Source organism: Myotis davidii, unplaced genomic scaffold, assembly GCF_000327345.1.
Source record: "Myotis davidii unplaced genomic scaffold, ASM32734v1 scaffold64, whole genome shotgun sequence".
Classification (NCBI taxonomy): Eukaryota; Metazoa; Chordata; class Mammalia; order Chiroptera; family Vespertilionidae; genus Myotis; species Myotis davidii.
Genome location: NW_006296226.1, coordinates 1,422,325 through 1,434,019, shown reverse-complemented (window position 1 = coordinate 1,434,019; position 11,695 = coordinate 1,422,325).

The window sequence follows — 11,695 nt, the reverse complement described above, 5'->3', positions numbered from 1 at the left end:
CATGGAGATATTTATCCAAAGGGGTGGGGAGGCGAGTTAAACGAACATGAAAATTGATAAAGAAACAAGGTAAATTCAAACAGAGAGAGGGAGCTGCTGTGAAGAAAATAAAGCGGAGTTGAGCGATAGAGTAGAGGAAAGGGAAGGCCTCTCAGAGGAAGCGGTTCTGGCTGAGGTCCCGGGAGAAGGAGGCAGGCATGCCAAGCCCCGGGGAAAGGGCTCTCTAGGGAGAAGGGACAGCGAAGGCAGAACGTTCTTGGGTAAGAATCAAACTGACCTGAGTGACCAAGGTAGAGAGAACTGCCTAGTGCGATTGGGGCATAAGGAGCTGAAGGGGGTAGCCCTATGTCAGGGGTGAGACAGGTGGGCAGTGACTGGGTCACATGGCTGATGCTTTCTCGCAGACGGTAAGGAGTTTAGATTTTATTCTAAGTAACTTGGGACGTCATGGGAAGGTATTAAACAAGCGCGTGTTATCATACACTTTAGATCTTAGAAAGTTCACCTGGCTGCTGTGTAGAAAATGGACTGAAAGGTGACAAGAGATGAAGTAGGACCCTACTGCAGGGGTCCATGTTAGTGGTAATTGGCCAGGGTTGGAGCAGTGAGATGAGAGAAATCATGGCTTTGCTTTGGACTTGCCTATGGGGATCGGGGTCGAGCAGGGAGAGAGAGAGAGAGAGAGAGAGAAAAAGAGAGAGAGAGAGAGAGAGAGAGACACTAATGCCAGAAATCGAGGTTACTGTGGCCACCTCCAGACTTGGTGGGTAAGTAGCCCTAGATAAGTGTTTGATGCATTGAAAGCATGTGTTTCTCTTTATTTAAAAAATTACCCTTCCTCTCAATAATGATTTAATAACTCCACAGCCGATGCATCATGCACGCTTAATGAAAGCATTCTGAGAGGGTTTTCAACAAAATTGCATTTAGAAGTAAATATTTACTTGAATACAACTCATTTGTGAAATTAAGTCATCTTTAGGAGGACTACTCAATTATTTTTGTAACTAGTGAGCAACATAATATCTAAGGAATTATACAATGCGAAGCCTTTGTAACTATCTTATTTGAAAAACATAGACACAGACTTTTGTAAGGGCAGTAACAGACCAAACAAGTTTCTTAGCACCTCAGAAACAGCTAGGAAGTGTTTGTGCAGAGCCTGCTGGGACAACCGGAAGTCTCGGGAGAGCAGGAGCCCCCTTCTGTGCCTTCTCCCAGGTATGAAGGACCACTGAGCTGCCCTCTTAACTCTCCACCTAACCTTACATTTCCCTCCCCCTTGGAAAAATACACGCCGGCCATGAGAGAGTCCTTGCAGTTCTGTACCTTAGGGCTTTCAGATGTGCTCTTCCCTCTGCCCGGGATGCCACACCCACACTGCCAGCCTCCATCTTGGTCTCCACCTTCCTGTAGCAGAAAGCCTTCCCTGTACCCATCCCCATCTCAGTTACCTCCCCTCCGCCTTGCTCTCGAAGAGAGCATTGTTTTATTTCATTGTGTCGCTTACCATAGTGTGTGAGTGCATGTTGAGTTGCATGATTATTTACTTCATGTCTGTCTCCCCCGATACACTGTAGGCTTCTTGAAGGCAGGGAGCAGGTAGGTTGGGCTGACCTCACTCTCGGCACATAGCTCTGTGGATACCAGGGTCATGGAGAACAGAAGGTGGCCCAGGAGCAATTAGCTGTGCCATCTACTAGCCAGTCAATACCGAGAAAATCACTGATCTCCTTGAGTCTCATGAGAAACATGGATAACAATCAATCCTTATCTTGCTCACTCAGGAGTCATTTGAGCTTCGCGTAGGATGATGTATCAGGGTGTACCCTGTGTACCACGAGACAGTGCATAAATACTAGCAAAATTTCCAATGTTTTCCAAGAATTATCAGCTCAACCCACCTGTGAGCAGAGTCTCTTCTTTTTATAGATCAGGAGAATGGTTCAGGGAGCTCAAATCATTTGCTTTAGTCCCAAAAGTACCAACTTGCAAATGGAGAGTGACCAGATCCTAGCACCGTCTATCTCTCCTCTCCCCTCCCCTCCTCTTTCCCCTGCTCCCCTCCTCCTCTTGACTCCCCAATGTCTCAACTCCCACCCCTGTCTCTCCACAGAATTACTTTTTAACACCGATAATCCTTACCTGACCTCATCCTTGAAACTTTCATGCACTAAGGGACCATTTCCTACAATCTTCTGCTTCAGGAAATTATTTAACAGTGCCCAGCATGCTGCTGAGAGCCAAGGCAACTCTTCAAAATGACGCTGGAAACCAGGGACCCAGGGGGATCTGGCCCCTGTACAACCTCAAATCATTCAGTTCTTCTCTTCTCACACTAGAAGAGCAGGGCATCATGATAAAGCAGCAGATGGGGTTTGCGTTAAGATCCCAGCGTGTGTGTGATGGGGAGAGCAAGGAAACACAAAAGCACCTTCATTCAGGAGACACGTAGCGGTTACTGCAGAGAGCTAGCGTTTATACCAGCACTTTATCAGGCCGTATCCTAGTGGTCTTTTCTGATTTGAACAACAGCTCTGTGATTCCCATTTTACAAAGAAAAAAGCTCAGCAGTGCTCTGTGACTGTGTCCGGGCCACATAGCGGGGAAGCGGTGCTGATATGATGGGAAATTCTTAAGCCAAATCTTAGTGTGTGTGTTTTTTTAAGTATGTAGTAAGCTACCAGATACTAAGCAGGCTAGCCTTGGGGAATATAGAAATTCAGGAGGCATTTTTGAACTATTCCTTCTGCCTGGGATGCCCTCTGCCACCAGTACCCCATCCTCCCTTCTATGCAGGAGGCAAGGGAGATTTGACCCAGAAGGTGTCGATGATGTGCTAAGGGCTTCAGAGGGAGGTTTGAAGGTGCTATGCTGCAGGCTTTAAAGATGGACAGAGTGGCTGCAATCTGAGGAATGGAGCTCCTGAGGCTGAAAGGACCAAGAATGGGTTCTTCCCAGGAGCCTCTGAGGGAGCTCAGCTCTGCCGGCATCTTGGTTCTGGCTCGAGAACTATAAGCAGATAAATTTGTATTGTTGACGTCACTGAGCTTATGGTAATTTGTTAGAGCAGCCACTGGAAACGAATATAGTTGTCCTGACTAATCACAGTCCAGCTTGACAGGGTTAGTGATTTGCTCCAAGGTGATGGTCAGCGTTTGAATTTAGGTTGCTGACTCCAGAACCCATGTTCATAACCACTAGCCGCCTTTCAATAATGCTGCAAGGAAATCGTCCTTAAACCCATTCCAGCAGGAGCTGGCTCACAGAGGCTTACAGAACTTCGTGACTTTGTCCAAGGTCAGAGCTGTGCCTAAAGCACAGAATTGGGATTCGGAATGCAGAGGCTCTCACTCTGATGATGTCTGTGTTACCGAGTCCTCCTGTCCTGTGGCCTGGGCTAAAGAATCACCACAGCTTGGAGGCTGTGGGTGCCTAGGATTCAGCCCAGGTCCAGTTGCTGGCCTCTCGGGGGCAGCAAACCTCCCTCCAGTGCTGGAGGCAAGCCTGCAGGTGTTCGTCTTGGCCAAGCGGGGTGGCTAAGTAATGTGGGCTTAAAAGCGTCCTGAGCCTGCCAGTTGGGCTGCCACAAGGAGCTAAGAATACCAGGGGGGAGGAGGTGTCCCTGACTCAGCCAAGCCACGTGCTGCTCATCCAGAGAAATCACTGAGGGCACTCGCTGGCTGGCAGGCAGGCTGAGGCACAGGCCACCGGAGGAGCCATGGGGCACCCATTAGCCAGGGCCTTGCAGGCCAGCTGGGTGAGATTGTGCCAGCGCCTCCATTCAGTCCTGGATTCTGGGAGCAGCTTCCTTGGGCCGGATCTTTATGTAGCATTTCAGGTCAGGTGACAGAATGAATGCAGAAACTACAGTCTGAGAGAGGCTATGCAAGCACAATGGTATCTTGGGCCCAAATCAACTTTATTTTTCCTGCACAGCCCATTTTTTGGTCATTTTCTCCAAATTAACACGCCTATGAGGCAGTATAAGACAAGTACCAGAAACTGGAGACTGATTCCTGGGAGGGTGGAGGAAGAAAGGGCTCCGTCTGGTTGGGGCAGTAGGGAACATTCCCCAAGGATACTAGACGGAGCCTTGAAAAATGAATAGGAACTGTGATGCGTTCAATTATGTCTTCCAGAAAGGTATGCTAGCCCCGTGCACCTGTGACTGTGACCTAGGGTCAATGAAGTTGTAATCAAATTAAGACACGGTCATGAGGGTTGACTTAATCTAATGTGACTGGTGTCCTTATAAGTAGAGCAGGATGTCCCATGAAGGCACAGAGACGCACAGACACACAGGGAAGAATGCCATGTGAGAACAGAGGCAGAGATTGGAATGATACAGCTGTAAGCCCAAGAACACCAAGGATTGCCACTCACCACCGGGAGCTAAGACTCCTTGGAAGGACTCTACCTCTTAGACACTAAGCCTTAGAGAACGTGTGGCCGGTTGCTACCTTGATTTCAAACTGCTGACCTCCACAACTGTGAGAGAACAAGTAAACACCTAGGTTGTTGTACTTCATTCTGGTAGCCCTCGGAAACTCATGCCTTGAGGTTGCTCATTCTTTTTTATGTCTCCTTCAGACCTGGTTCCAGGCCTGTCTCTCAGAGGCTCAAACTAAGACGGGAAGTAGAGACATGGTAAGATGCATATGAGCAAAGGCCTAGAGGCTGAAAGGTTCTGATCATGTTTGAGGGAAAAGGGAATCTGGCAGGGTAGGCAGGGCCAGATCGTAGCCCTGACAGTTCCATTCCCAGAACATCTCTGTCTGCCCCTCCTCTCCATCCTCACTCTCCTGGCTCCTGGCAGGTTCCTGACTGCTCTCCCTGCTTCTAGACTCACTTCTCCCTCTGCTTTTAGACCAAGAGTTGGGAAGCTGTGTTTCTGTAAAGGGCCAGGTGGTGAATATTTTTGGCTCTGTGGGCCCAGTGGTCTCCATCACAGCTACTCAACACCCCATTGCAAAGTGAAAGCAGCACAGACAATGTACAGATGAGTGGACATGGCTGTGTTCCCGCAGAACTCTATGAAGACGGGTGAGGGGCCAGATTTGTCCCACAGGCCAGAGTCGGCTGACCCCTGCTCGACACTGGGGCCAAAGCCATCTTTCTAAAGGGCACATTGAATCCTATTTGCCCTCTTACTCAAAGACCTCCGATGCCTCCCCATCAGCTCTAAGCTCATCCCAAAGCCCAGTGGATCAGGCCCCTTGCCATCTTTCACACTGGAGATACACTACAGCCCCTGCATTTGAAGCTCTGTCTTGTTTGCAGTTCCTGTCACTTGGTTTTGTTTGTCAGTGTGATACCTTTGCACACCTGTCTCCTCAGCCCCGAAGGCTGTTGATCTTCCTGCCCCCATGCTTCTGGGGCTGCTGCTCATGTGGCTTCAACCCAGGTGCCCTCCCTTTTTGACTTTATTCATTCATTTCTTCATACATGTATTCAATTAGCATTTACTGGGAAGGCACTTGGTGAGCAGTTACTGTGTGCCAGGAAGGGCCTGCACAGAGCACAGTGAAATGGCGTTGGGACCGGACGACTGGCTGGCATGGGTTTCTGGTGAATAGATCGAGGTTTGAGGCATTTTCTCCAAATCAGGTTACCTTCAGGATAAGACAAGTCATTTATCATTTAAGATGAGTCATTTGTCCCATTCTTGGAACATATCATCCAAGGTGCACTCTAATTCAATTAAAAACAAACGAAAAACTTGAGTTATTCTATGACTAACAGAATAACATTTGCATTGTGTTTTTAAAACAGTCATTTGTTACACGCAAACATTTAAAACACAGCATAATTTTTGTAATCACATTCTGGCATTGCTTCATTTTAAATTATATTAGAAGTTTAAAATAAATGATTTTGGGCCCTCGGGAGTTCTAAGAGGCTCAGCGACAGTGGTGTCCAGGGGAAGTGGGGGCGGGCTAGGAGGGAGGAGTCTTGAACTGCTTTGCCCTAATCTCCAGCGGTCTCCCTCCAAAGCTGTGCCAAATAAATGTGAGATCACTGAACACGCCATGCAGGGCTGGCTTGAAAACAGAACTTCAGTCCAATTTCCATTCCGCACAGGTTGCTGTCCCTGAACAGCTCCTGGGGAAACATTCTGGAGGTACCGTCCAGAGCGGAGGAGTGTTGTAGGCGCTGGACATACATTGAGGACCGAGAGTGACAAGCTGTCCCCACTCCTGGGGCTCCCATTTGGGTAGAAGTCTCAAGTAAACGAATAGGATGCTGTGAGCTTTTAACAATGCGAGTAATCACACAGGAGGTGTGACACAGAGTGACAGGTGAGGGCTGGAGAGAAGATGGGGCAGGGCCACGGGGCATTTCCATTTAGGCAGAGTGACCACCGGGAGGTTTCCTGAGCCGTACAACCCTGGCTGAGCTCTCACTGCAGTTGGTTAGCTCCGTAACTAGCCTGTCACATTCCATCTACTCATCCGTTTCCTCGTCTGTCTTCTCACTGAGCGCCCCCTGCCTCCCTCGCGCCTGGGACCCAGTAGCGGCTTCATGAGAATTTGCTGAATGAGTACATCCACTTGCACCCTCCGAATGCTGCCTGCAATTCTGCCCCCGACCGCAGTCATTTAGGGAGACCAAGGCAGCGTCAGGGAAACCTTGAAGTGGAGCTCAGTGGCAAGCCCACTTCAAAGGCAGACGACTGAAAAGAGACGGTAATACATGTGCCTTACATTTACCTTGGAAATTAAGAGCCGGCATCTCCCAGACAAGCGCCGCTGGGGTTTCGCCGATCATCTAAACGTCTGAAAAATAGCCCACGACATTGAACACACACAGAATGTGGCTGGGTTTAGCTGGCTGCGGTGATGCCACTAAAAATAGCCTCTCCGTGGCCTGATCCTACAGCAAAGACAAGGCTCTCTCAGTTCTGATGGGGAAGAACATTGGTTTTTAAATCCTCCTTTCAAACAAAAAATGATTTTTTTTTCTTTTTGCATATTCTGTATTTGCCCATCATGAAAGGAATACTCGCTTGGAAAATACAGAAAATCGCAGAGCCCCTCATGGCCTGCTCTGGCACGTTTCCTTCCAGTCTCCGCTCACTACCACTCATCTACTGACAGCAGTCAAGATTGAGCAGGATAGGAGGGAAAATGCTGTCTTTTTATCTCTTTGTATTGTAGGAAAACATCCATAAAACAAAATTTACCATTTTAACTATTTTTAAGTATAGAGTTTCCTGGCATTAAGTGCATTCACCGTGCTGTCCAACCATCACCACTTTCCAGGACTTTCCCATCACCCCAGATCGACACTGCTCCCATTAAACAGGGACTTCTCATTCTCCCTTCGTCCCAGCCCTGGGTTGCCTCCATTCTGCTTTCTATCTCCAGGAATTTCCTGTTCTAGGTGCCTCATGTCAGTAGAATCATGCAGTATTGGTCCTTTTGTGTCTTAGCCTAATGTTTTTACAGTTTATCCATGTGGTAGCATGTATCAGAATTTTCCTGTTTCCTTGTGTAAATTAATTAAACAAGGAGGGCATTAGACTGGGCTGGGTCTCATGCCTGAGTGGCCAAAGTCTGTAAGTGCCTCAGAGTTCCAAAATCAAAACCTAAGGACAGCCATTCAGAAATAGCCAACTAAGCTTTCCCAAATGTGACAACCCCTTACATTATAGCCAATCAAATAATTTCCTAACTTCACTTCCACACTTCAATATATATAAAGAGCCAGGGGCCATCGCAACCGAACAGGCTGAGTGGGACTTCAAGGCCAATGGGGGGCGGGGGCGGGGGTGAGAGATGGCTGCCACAAGTTGGTGGTCACAAGATGGCCACATGCACAGCAGAGGTGGGGCCTGGTGGCCACTCTGCACAGTGAGGCCTGGGGGTCCTGTGGCTCTGCGTGGTGTGGAGGAGGCTGGTCCTGGTGGAGGGATGATCAGGCCAGAAAGGGGGGCAGTTTGGGGCAATCAGGCCAGCAGGCAGAGTGGTTAGGGGTAATCAGCAGTGAGGCAAGTGAGCGGTTAGGAGCCAGGGGTCCCGGATTGTGGGAGGGATGTCTGACTGCCGGTTTAGGCCCAGTCCTCAGGATCGGGCCTAAACTGGCAGTTGGACATCCCCTGAGGGGTCCCGGATTGGAGAGGGTGCAGGCTGGGCTGAGGGGAGGCCCCCCCCCGCCCCGCACAAATTTCATGCACTGGGTCTCTAGCTCTCTATAAAAGTCCCCAGAAGTCTCCCACCAAAGCCATGCCAAATAAAAGCCCCCTAGCCAAAGTTTCGGAGCACTCCTAATCATTTCTGGGTGGGAGATGTCCAATTTGAATTAAATTTTCTCAAACAAACTCTTAACATTTTTAATATACCTTGCTTTATTTTTTAGCAAGGGGTACTAATATTACATTGTATGTATATACCACATTTGGTTTATCTATTCATCTATCAATGGACATTAGGGTTTTTCTCACCACCTTTTGTGCATTGTGAATAACAGTGCTATGAACATGGGTGTGCAGCCCCTGTTTCCAATTCTTTTAGGTGTAAACTAGGAATGGAATCCTGGATCCTGTGATAATTCTATGTTTCACTTTTGAAAGGAGCGCCAGTTCCCCACAGCTGCTGTGCCATTTGACATTCCCACCAATAATGCACAAGTGACCAGCACTTACGATTTTACTTGTTTTTATCCTAATGGGTGCACACTGGCCTCTCAGGGTTGTGATGTACATTTCCCTAATGCATGCATCCGTTTTTTATAAAGGGGGAGACGAAGTCCCAGCAGAACTCGCTCACTCAGGATCACACAGCAGCTAGTAGGATACAGGACTCAGATGGAATGCCCTCTCACTCTGGTGCCCCTGCTTTCAATCACCTCACTGGTCCCCTCGCCTTCTTTCAGGTAGAAATGCTTGAAGTGGCAACTAGTGCAGGTCAGATAGTGGGAGATTCCACAGTTACCCAGACCTTCCTCAAAGCATCCCTTTACTGGATGCTCAAAGGCGGTCCTCACTTTCAAAGATCTCTCAAACTTTGGGATAGTGCTTCTCAAACTTGAGGTGAAGAACCAATTTTATTTCTTTAGTTTCCATTACATGACATACCATTACTATTGTAAACAGCATTAAAAATGAATTACTAGAAAAATAAAATAAGACACACGTCGTGCAAGCCCAAATATCTTATTTGATTCATTGCAAAAAGAATGACCTTGTCAAAGAGCCATAAACGTTTCTATTGATTTTTTTAGAGAGAGGAAAGAAATGGAGAGAGAGAAACATCGATGTGAGAATGGAACACCAATTGCTTGCTTCATGCATGCCCCCTACCGGGGATCAAACCCACAACCTGGGTATGTGCCCTGACCAGAAATCGAACCTGCAACTGAGCCACACAGGCCAGGGCAACGTTTACTTACTTTCAATTTACATACTTAACGTGGATCAGGAAGACAACACAGACAGCACTGCCCACAAATTCCATGTCAAGGGAGGCCCATGATCCTCAAGGGGAGGTCAGAGGTGACATGCGAACTCATTTTTTTGGTTGATTTTTCTTTGTTAGATGGCATTTAAATATATAAAATAAATATCAAAAATATGTCTTTGTTTTACTATGGTTGCAAATATCAAAAAATTTCTATATGTGACACGGCACCAGAGTTAAGTTAGCGTTTTTCAAAATGCTGACACGCCGAGCTCAAAAGGTTTGCCATCACTGAGTTAGGCCAACCTGGAGTTCAATTCCAGAAGCTGTGTGTACGACCCAGCTGGGTGACCTGCTGGGTAAGCAAGTCAGTTCTCTCTCAACCTCATTATCACCATCCAAAAAAAAAAAAAAAAAAAAACAAAAAAAAAAAAAAAAAAAAAAAAAAGCCTGAGTCCTATCTTACAGGGATGCTGTTAAGATGGAATGTCCCCAAGTATGCAGATCACTTAGCACAGAGCCCAGTCTGTCATAGCCACTCAACCAGTGAATGCAGTGCCTTCCCTTTTCCCTTGGCAGAGCTCTGACAGCTTTCAAAAGCTGCCAGCAGAGCACCAGACCCCTGCAGTCTACAAATGCATGCTCTCTTAATTGCTGTTTGGTTTGGAGGGAGACACACTCATCTTTAGCCTCAGCAGTGGCAGGTCCTGGTCAGGGTAGAGGCGATGCTGGGTCACGGGCATACCCTGGAACTCTGCCTCTTCCCAGCATGCTCTGGGCTGCGGCCACGTTGGGGCCATTCACACTCAGCAAGGCCAAAAAAAAAAAAAATGCTTTTAATGTGCCATTTTATTTGAAAAAGCTGGACTTGGGAAGAGCCAAAGAAGGGGGTTCTAACAAAGCAAAGTTAGTGTTTTCCATTACCCTGGCTTTACTTCAAAAGAACCAAACACTCCACTGAAGATTCTAGCACCATCTTTGAAAATCTGTGAAATCCTGATATCCCAGGACTTTGGCAAATAAGTCATGTTCCCCAGCCTCCCGCCTTTCCTTTTGGCAGGGCTCTGTGGGCATAATGCATGGAAGATGTTTGGTGTGGGGATCTGGGTTTAAATTTAAAATCCGTAACACCAGCTGTGTGATCTGGGAAGGATTGTATATTAAATGGGTTCATAATTATTATAATGCTACAATTCCTGTTTCTGAAAGAAATAGGTAAGATTATGAATGCGAGCCTGTTGCACAACCCCCTCCCCCTCTCCCTAAATGATAAAGGGCAAGTGAGTTTTAGGCGCCACCAAATGCCTTGGGGTTCATGGCTCTACGGACAGAGTTTCAGGGATGTTCTGCTTCCCATCCAGAATGCCAGGGTTACCTCTGGGAAGGTGGGGAATAAACTTTTACTGTTCAGAGGGCATACATCAAAGCCAAACCTGACTGCCTGCAAACCTCACAGTTTGCGATCCTGCAATGTGAGTGCAGCCTCGGAGTTTTGTGTGGCTGAACAAGGAAATAATTTGTTCGTCGTGCTTTAAAGGGACTCTGAACTTACACCAATAACAGGGAGCCTGTGTTTACCTGGAATCTTTCTCTAAAAATTTATAGTCCAGCACAGGCCTGGAAAAGAGGGACGAGGAGTGATGGGGACCACATGGCCCTAAAAATGTAACTGGCTTTATGCTCAATGCATGGAGGGTGTATTTTCCCTATTTCTTCCCTGGAGAGTTGGACTGGCCTTTGGCATGCCTTTAGGAAAGGCCAAGTATGAGCAGGTTCCTTAGAGGGTGGGCACCGAAGCAGAATGTATTCAGCAGCGCCAGCGCCAGACCAGGGCTCTCTAGAGATTAGCTAGGTGCCTCTATCCTGGCGCCATGCTTGTTGCCATTCACACCTCACAGTCTGTGATTTTACCACATGCTCCTCTTATCTTGATGCCCCAAAAGCTTTTGCTTTCTTGCCCAAAACCTTGACAGCCTGGCCAAGCTGCGTTAGACTGCCTGGTGCAACACCTCTCCTGCTTTGACTTTGGCTTTAGAACACTTATCACCCTAGAATTGTTTTTACCAGCAGCTCTCCTCCTTGATTCACCAGTTCCCGGCATTACTTATTCATCCTGAATACCTGTGGAGCTGCTGGGAATGGTGGTAGAGCACATCTCCTGAAATGCAATCAATGGATGTATCCTGAAGCCTGAGTGTGGTGGTGAGAGGATATATACGGAAAGGAACAGTGCCTTCTGTTGCTAAATTAACCGTAGGACTGACCATAGACAGGTCTTAAGTTCTCCTCTATTT